Source organism: Syzygium oleosum, unplaced genomic scaffold (assembly GCF_021117445.2).
Source record: "Syzygium oleosum isolate NSW1041296 unplaced genomic scaffold, Sole_v2.1 Sole_v2.02, whole genome shotgun sequence".
Lineage (NCBI taxonomy): Eukaryota > Viridiplantae > Streptophyta > Magnoliopsida > Myrtales > Myrtaceae > Syzygium > Syzygium oleosum.
Window position 1 is genome coordinate 13852241 of NW_026607486.1, and position 8545 is coordinate 13860785.

General features: G+C 40.9%; 1 long non-coding RNA gene across 1 annotated transcript; it reads left to right on the forward strand.

Annotated features, from left to right (window-relative positions):
* Positions 1 to 6627: 6627 nt before the first annotated feature.
* On the forward strand, positions 6628 to 8545 carry LOC130137406 (uncharacterized). The gene is made up of 2 exons (XR_008815850.1): positions 6628 to 7983; positions 8127 to 8545. It is a non-coding gene; the product is annotated as an uncharacterized LOC130137406 (long non-coding RNA).

Genomic DNA, 8545 nt, shown 5'->3' on the forward strand with positions numbered 1-8545 from the left:
CATGACTTCAGCATCAAAGAATATAGTTGCTGAACTGAACAAAGGAGAGAAGCTTAACGGTGATAATTATGAAATTTGGCATATGAAAATCCAATATGTCTTTGGAAGAGCAAGAGGCTCTTGAAGCTCTTAACCTGGTTATGGTAGAGCCTGAAGACGGAAACACTGCACAACATAAGAGAGATAAGGATGCATTTGCTGTATGGAAAAGGAAGAACTCCTTTGCTCACATCACATTGCTGAGTAGCATGGAGAATGATATCATGCGAGAGTTCAGGCGTTTTGAGAATGCCAAGGAGATGTGGGAAGCATTAGCAGCGAGATTTGGTCATACATCGGTGACCAAGCTGAGACAGCTCACTATAAGGTTTGACTCGTATAAGAAGTCTCATGGTCAGTCCATGAAACAACACCTGAGAAAGATGTCGAACATGATCGCTGAGTTGAAAGATGCTGGACACATTCTGACTGATGAACAGCAAGTGCAAGCAGTGATCCGTTCCTTGCCTCAAAGCTGGGAGCACATGAAGGTGCACCTGACCCATAATGAGAATATCAAGATCTTTGAAGATGCCATGCGCCATCTTGAGTTAGAAGAGGATCGCCTCTTGGCGGCGAAACCAGAAACCGACATCTATTATGCTGGTTCTAGCTCACATGGGGCTTCGAGCTCCAAGCGCAAGCGCGTTGAAAGGTTTATGAAGTGGAAAGGCAAGGGAGCAAGTTCTTCGGGTAAGAAACCAAAATTTAATCAACATGACAAAGGAAAACGTTCTTTTGTTAAGAAGATGTCGAGGGTGAAATGCTACAACTGTAGCAAGAAGGGCCACTTCGCTCGCGATTGCAGCGAGCCAAAGAAGGTAAACTCTCCTTGCATTCTTGAGAACTTTGTCTATGTGTCAAGTTCTGTATTTTTAACTGAGTCTAATCCTTTGTGGACCGTAGATTCGGGAGCAACAGACCATGTAACGAAGGACAGAGATGCCTTCGTGGAGTTCCGACGGATTCCGACCGGAACGAAATGGATCTATGTAGGGAACAACTCCAGAGCTGAGGTTAAAGGAATTGGCACCTGCCAGTTAATTATGCGTGGTGGACGCACTTTGTTCCTACATGATGTATTATATGCTCCGGAAATTCGTCGGAACTTAGTGTCTGTTTTAGTGTTGATTAAGCTTGGTTTTAATTTGAACTTCCATAACAATGGTGTTGACTTGTATTTAGGTACGAGTTATTATGGTTGTGGTTATTTTCTAGATGGTTTTATTGTACTGGATGTTGATTCAGTAAATGTTAATGTTTGTTATTCCCACTTCACGTCTTCTACTTCGTGTGATAATGATGTGAACGTATGGCATGCTAGGCTTGGCCATATAGGCCAACAACGAATGCAAAGATTAGCTAAAGAGGGCTTATTAGGCAATATTGAAAAAGTTGATTTGCCTATTTGCGAGCATTGCCTAGCCGGGAAAACAACAAGGAAACCATTCGGAAAGGGTACAAGAGCTAAATTTCCTTTGCAGTTAATCCATTCTGACATTTGTGGTCCAATGAATGTGAGGGCTAGACATGGGGCTGTTTATTTTATCACATTTATTGATGATTATACTCGATTCGGATATGTCTATTTGATTTCTCATAAATCTGAGGCTTTTAGTTGCTTCAAGATATTTATGAACTTGGTGGAAAATCAATTAGATAAGAAAATAAAAGCATTGAGATCCGATCGAGGTCGAGAATATCTATCTGATGAGTTCAGAAATTTGTGTGATGAAAAGGGAATAGAAAGACAGTTGTCTATTCCCTATACTCCTCAACAAAATGGTGTTGCGGAAAGGAGAAACAGAACCCTACTAGAAATGGTTAGGTCCATGATGGCGCAGGCTAACTTATCAATCACCTTTTGGGATGACGCTTTATTAACTGCTGCCTACATACTTAACCGTGTGCCTTCTAAATCGGTTATTTCCACTCCGTATGAATTATGGACAAGTAGAAAACCCGTTTTGAGTTTTCTGAAACCTTGGGGTTGTGCCGCTTATACACATGAATCTTCTCATAAGTATGGGAAATTAGGTCCTAGAGGTAAGAAGAGTATCTTCATAAGGTATTCGGAAACCTCAAAAGGATATGTATTTATAGGTGAGCAAGAAAGTGGGAGTATAACTGAATTTGAATCACGAGATGTCATATTCTTAGAGAATGAGTTTCCTAAGAAGGGCGAAATAGGTGAGAACTACTCACTATTTGAAACCTTGGATCCTGATAGTGAAATCGATAAAGTTCGTCCAAGTGGAAGCAATGTGAGAAGTGAGGAATTGAATTCGACTCAATCTCAATTGCAACCTTTTGATGAGACGATTCCGTCATTATCTAATCCAAGTGGGAGCATAATGGAGAATGATATACCACGTGTACAATCTCCCATACGGCGAACAAGTCGCAAAAGTATTCCCCGACGACGTTTTGACATTGAAGGGGAAACTTTCATGATCGCTCCACAAAATGAAGACGAGCCAAGGAATGTAAATGAGGCTCTAAATTGCCTTAAGAAAGAAAAATGGATGATTGCAATGAAAGAAGAAATGGAGTCAATGAAGTCAAACCATGTTTGGGAACTGGTTGATCTTCCAGAAGGACGCAAAGCTATTGGGAATAAATGGGTTCTCAAAATAAAACGCAAATCCGATGGCTCAATAGAAAGATATAAGGCTCGCCTAGTGGCGAAAGGGTATAATCAACAGGAAGGAATTGATTATGAAGAAACTTTCTCTCCTGTAGTGAGATTTACCTCAATTCGCCTTATTCTGGCAATAGTGACAAGCATGGATCTTGAATTACATCAAATGGATGTAAAGACTGCTTTTCTAAATGGAGAATTAGAAGAAGAAATTTACATGGAGCAACCAGTTGGCTTCGTTGTGGAAGGCCAAGAACAAAAAGTATGTCGACTTCTAAGATCGATATATGGCCTTAAGCAGTCTTCGAGACAATGGTATATACGTTTTCATAATGCCATAGTGGCGTTTGATTTTACAATGATTGATGAAGATCATTGCGTGTATATCAAAAGATCCAAAGATCAATTTGTGATTTTATCATTATATGTTGATGACATACTGATTACCGAAAGCAATATGGAGTTGGTTAATACTATTAAGAGTTGGTTATCGTCCAATTTTGAGATGAAAGATATGGGTGAGGCTGCATATATTCTTGGAGTTAAGATTTCAAGAGATCGTTCCAAGAGATTATTGTCTCTTTCGCAAGAGACTTATATAAATAAAGTTCTTGAACGATTTTGTATGCAAGACTGTAAACCCATGGATACTCCTATTGCAAAAGGTGAAGGATTGAGCCATAGGTTGTGTCCTAAGACTCCACAAGAGAAGGAACAAATGAAACGTGTTCCTTATGCTAGTGCTATTGGAAGTTTAATGTACGCTATGATGTGTACAAGACCTGACATATGTTTTGCAGTTGGGATGGTAAGTAGGTACCAATCCAATCCAGGTCAAGCACATTGGAAAGCCGTAAAAAGAATCATGAGGTATCTAAAGGGTATGCTAATTATTCACCGAGTTATCAAGGCAAGGATCTCGCGACTTGAAGGCTACTCAGATGCTGATTGGGGAGGAGATTTAGATGAAAGGAAATCTACCTCTGGTTTTGTTTACTTACTGAATAATGGCGCCATATCTTGGAGCAGTAAGAAACAAACATGTATAGCATTGTCCACGATGGAAGCTGAGTTCGTGGCGTTGTCAGGAGCAGTACAAGAAGGTGTTTGGCTTAAGAGATTTTTGGATCATTTAGGTGTTGCTAAGAGTCCTGAAAACTCATTGTTAGTCAATAGTGATAGTCAAGCAGCAATAGCATACACCAAGGATCCGAAATATCATGGCAAGACCAAACATATAGATACCAAGTATAACTTTGTCAAGGATATGGTAGCACGAAAGGATGTGAACTTGCAGTACATATCTACGCATAGAATGATAGCAGATCCTATGACGAAGCCAATTCCTAGAGATGTTTTCAATGGTCATGTAAAATCTCTAGGATTGCGTAGATGCTGATGTACTGAATATTGTAATTTCCCTGAATGTTCACATTTAAATGAAATTGTTATATCATTATTAATGCCTATGAATTTATTTAATATTTATGCATCTTAATGCTTAGTGCATTATATCGAGAAAGTATGTCTGACAGATGAGATTAGCCCACTTATACGGGTAATCGCCTCTATTTACTGTGCGATAAATAGAGATGAGACAATTTTTAGGCTTATTATCTAGGTGATAATCGAGAGCTCAAGCTTAAAATAAAAAATGTTGCCTTAGCTAAGTGCCAAGATGAGGACATAACATTTACTATGTCCGAAAGTAAAATAACCCACATATTTTACTTTATCTGTCTTTGATGCCAGATGTGAGTTCTAATGGATTCTTTAGAGGAGTAGATACGTGAACTCAAGTTTAGACATTAGGTATGTCTGAACTATCATCTGTACGGTATTGAATGTAAAGACATACGCTCCACGGGAAAGGAGTTAATACCGTAATACGTATTTCATACTACGTATGCATAAGACGACCGATAAGAGTGGCAAAAGTTTTTGATCTCAACTTTATGCCATGTGAGACTCTTGAGAATATGAGTTCCTCATTTAGTGCCCTTACGACTCTAACTTATTCTCAAAGTTTCTATTCAGTGTTCGCTATCTTAGGATGTTGCCAATGGTCATGAATGATTCGATCTAATGGGGCATTTCTAGAAAAGCGAGCTGGACTGAAATAGAGAGATTGAAGGAAAGGGGAAGATCAATTTATTATGATGTCACATTCTATGTTTGTATTCACAGGTCGACCAATTATGATTTTAAGTAAATCATAGTTGTGAATACAATATACGAGATACTAAAAGAGATCAAAGGGGATATAAATGTGACTGATTGATCTAGGGGACTACATACTATATCTACTCGGAAAACGTTGTACCCAATTTTGAGCTGCTATATATTCCTAACAGATGCATCGCAACGAGCTCTCGAAGTATGCTGGTCGCACGGATTATTTGCTAGTATGAATATTACAAAGAAGAGAGAGTTAATGTTTAGCCCACCATGTGAGAGTGGGAGATGATTGATTTTCTTTGTGAAGATGGGCCGCCCATGATGGGCTAACCCAGCCCATGAAAGAAAATAACTGCACTTGGCAGTTATTGTCTAGAAACAAATAAGGTGAGAACACACGTAAGAATGCGTGTGCAAGTTGCATTTTCATCATCAGAAAACTCATTCTCACTAAAGGACAAAGAAGAAGGGGCTTTGTTCAACAATTCAAGTATTGTTCTCTTTCTCGAGGCTGTGATAAGTGCATTTAATCTGTGGTAAAAGAGGTATGTTCATTTCACGTAATATACTTCGAACGATCGGTGATTCAAGCGTAGAATGGGCACGTTTTTCCGCAATTTTTGTATTATGTTTTAGGAATCTGTTTCCTTCACATGCTATACAGGATTGTGAGCAATACTAATGGCGGCATTATTATCACAATATAGCATCATAGGAATAGGAACAGATACACCAAGATCTTCAAGTAATCCTTTAAGCCATAACAGTTCACAAACTCCATGTGCCATTGCACGAAATTCTGCTTTAGCACTAGATCGAGCAATCACATTCTGCTTTTTGCTACGCCAAGTCACAAGATTCCCTCCTAAGAAAGTACAATACCCAGAAATAGACTTTCGGTCAGGAGATCCAGCCCAATCAGCATCTGTATAGGCTTATGTTGAGTTTATTATTTATTATAGTGTTAACAAGTTGGGGGCATTTTTTTTTTTGTAACTGTGCTAGGCTTAAGGTTAAGCCTATATATACCTTTTTGTATCTTCTTTTGACACTAACAAAAATAGAAGAGAGAGAAAGCCACCTTTTTTCCACATGGTATCAGAGCATTGGCTCTCTTTTCTCTCTCTCTCTTCGTTGTCTCCTCCAGCTCGTGCCCTACCTGTGCGAGCTCTCCTTCCTCGCCTCCCGGCTGGTGCGACTAAGGTCGCTCCACTGGTGCGACTGCTCCGACTCACTTGGCTGGAGAAGTGAGCCCGGTTGAAGTTTCGGGTCGCGCTTATTTCTTGCCTCCAGCTTGTGCGACTGAGCCGCCACCCTCTCCTGTTCGCCGCGTGCTCAAGGCCGATCGTGGTCCTCAACTTCGTGTGGAACCTGGTCTTCGCGGTGGTCGTGCTCCTGTCCGCCTTCAAGGAGACTACATCCTTATCAGGCTCTTTCGTATCAAAGCTTGCTTCCTCTGTCTGCACTTTTTTAGGTCTATTTTCTTTCTCTTCCACAAGAGACATTGAAGTTGATGTCAGGAGCTCAAGTGTTGATTCTCGAGGGATACTCTGATCAGTTGGATTTTCAACAACAGTAATCTCTCGTTCTGCGCTCTTAGAATCACTTTATGAAGATTTAGGCAGCAAGTTGGTGTAGGTTTGATAACACTCTGTGCCATCAGTCTCTTCACATTGTTTACTGTGGTCAGTTTCTGTTCTTTCTGGAGACCCCATGTCTGAGCAAATACCAGATGCCTCGTTGGGTCTGTCATCTAGCTAGTCCCTTTTTTTTTTTGAGGTGATCAATCTATGTTGGTGATAGTAGTAGTTGGCTAAGGGACGTGTGATCACTAGACATTGGTTCTTTATTTGGAAGTGGTGTTGAAGACAGATTTTGTTGGGGGTTTTCGATTAGTCAAATTTGTGGATATGTCTACGGATCCAGCAAACTCTCCGTCTAATGTTTCAGGGGTGATCCCTCCTAATGCTACTTCTAGTTCAGGGTCTTTTGGTACCTATAAGAGTGGTACTCATGGTATGACAGGCTTACACACTACCTTGGTTAAGTTGGATGGTACCAATTATCCTACTTGGTCAATGGCTCTTTCTACTTTTATTTATGCTAATCGTCAGTCTAGATGGCTTGAAGAGGAACCACCTACAGATCCAACTAGTCAAGAAGAATGGAAGGTCACTGATGCTGCATTGCGTACTCTTTTATGGGGGAGTATGGTTGAATTTGTCCGCCATCTTTTCATGGATTGTACGATAGCCCGTGAGATATGGACAAAATGTGCTCTACTCTATTCTGGACAGAATAATATGAGTCGAGTTTGTGATATGTGTGAAGCTTTATTTGAAGCTAAAATTGGTGATGTCGGGTTGGGAGAGTATTATGCTCGTTTTTCATCTTTGTGTCAACGTCTCAAATCCTACCTTCCACCGGCTACCACGGTTACTCAAATGCAACAACGAGAAGCGAATATGGTGGTAGTCCTCTTCCTCCGAGGTCTTGGTCCAGGTCACAATGCCCTTCGGCAATAGATTACTTCTTTGGACTCTCTACCTTCCATAGAAGAAGTATACTCTCGAGCTGCTCGTTATACTTCGAGTCCCCAAACTTTAGTTATATCACACAGTAGTGCTATGGTGGCTTGTGTGGTCAAGGAGCTCGTGATCGCGGTCGTGGTCGTGGTGTTTAGGGCCGAGGTGCCTCTCGTGGTGGTGGTAGTAGCGGTTCTAAAGGAGCTAGTGGGGGTCGTTTTTGTACTCATTGTCAGCATACAGGACATACTGCTAATTGTTGCTACGACCTCCATTCTGAGCTACGGGGTCTACATGTTTCAGCTCCTTCATCTAGACCACCGTCTGGACAGAATATGGTACATTTGACTCGTATAGAATATGATGAGCTGATTAGGGCACGACAGCTTGATGTTCATTCAGGTCCAGTTGCTACCTTGGCACATAGCAATGATCCTACTTGTCTCTTGTCCACTACAGCGACCCCTCGTCCTTGGGTTATTGATTCGGGTGCCACTCATCATATGACTGCTGATCAACATCTTCTTACCTCAACCTCATCAGCTTCGTCCACGTTAGTCACTTTGGCAGATGGTTCTCAGTCCAAAGTGACAGGTTCAGGTTGTGTATCATTGAGTTCGTCTTTGTCCTTACCATTTGTTTACCATATTCCAAACTTTCTTCATAATCTACTATCTGTCAGTTCTCTTACTTGTGAACTTGACTGTGATATTATCTTTTCTTCTTCTTCGTGTGTTTTTCAGGATCGGAAGACTGGACGCCAAATAGGTGGTGGGCGTGAGGCTGGTGGATTGTATTTTTTGGATCCCGAGATTTTTGCTGCTGCCACTACTGTTCAAAAGAAGGCTGTAGATGACTCCTATCGATTACATTGTCGCCTTGGTCACCCCTCAGCAGACGTACTTCGCCTTTTTCCTTTTATGTCTGGTTCTAGTCTTCAGTTTGATTGTGAAACATGTCAGATGGGGAAACATCATCGTTTGTCTTTTCCCACTCGTGTTTTGAGTCGTGCGTCTCAGCCATTCGAGCTAGTCCACTCCGATGTTTGGGGTCCTAGTCGGGAGTCTTCTTTTGGTTTCCGCTATTTTGTAACCTTTATTGATGATTGTACTCGTATAACTTGGTTATATTTAATCAAAGATCGTACCGAAGTGTTTTCTTC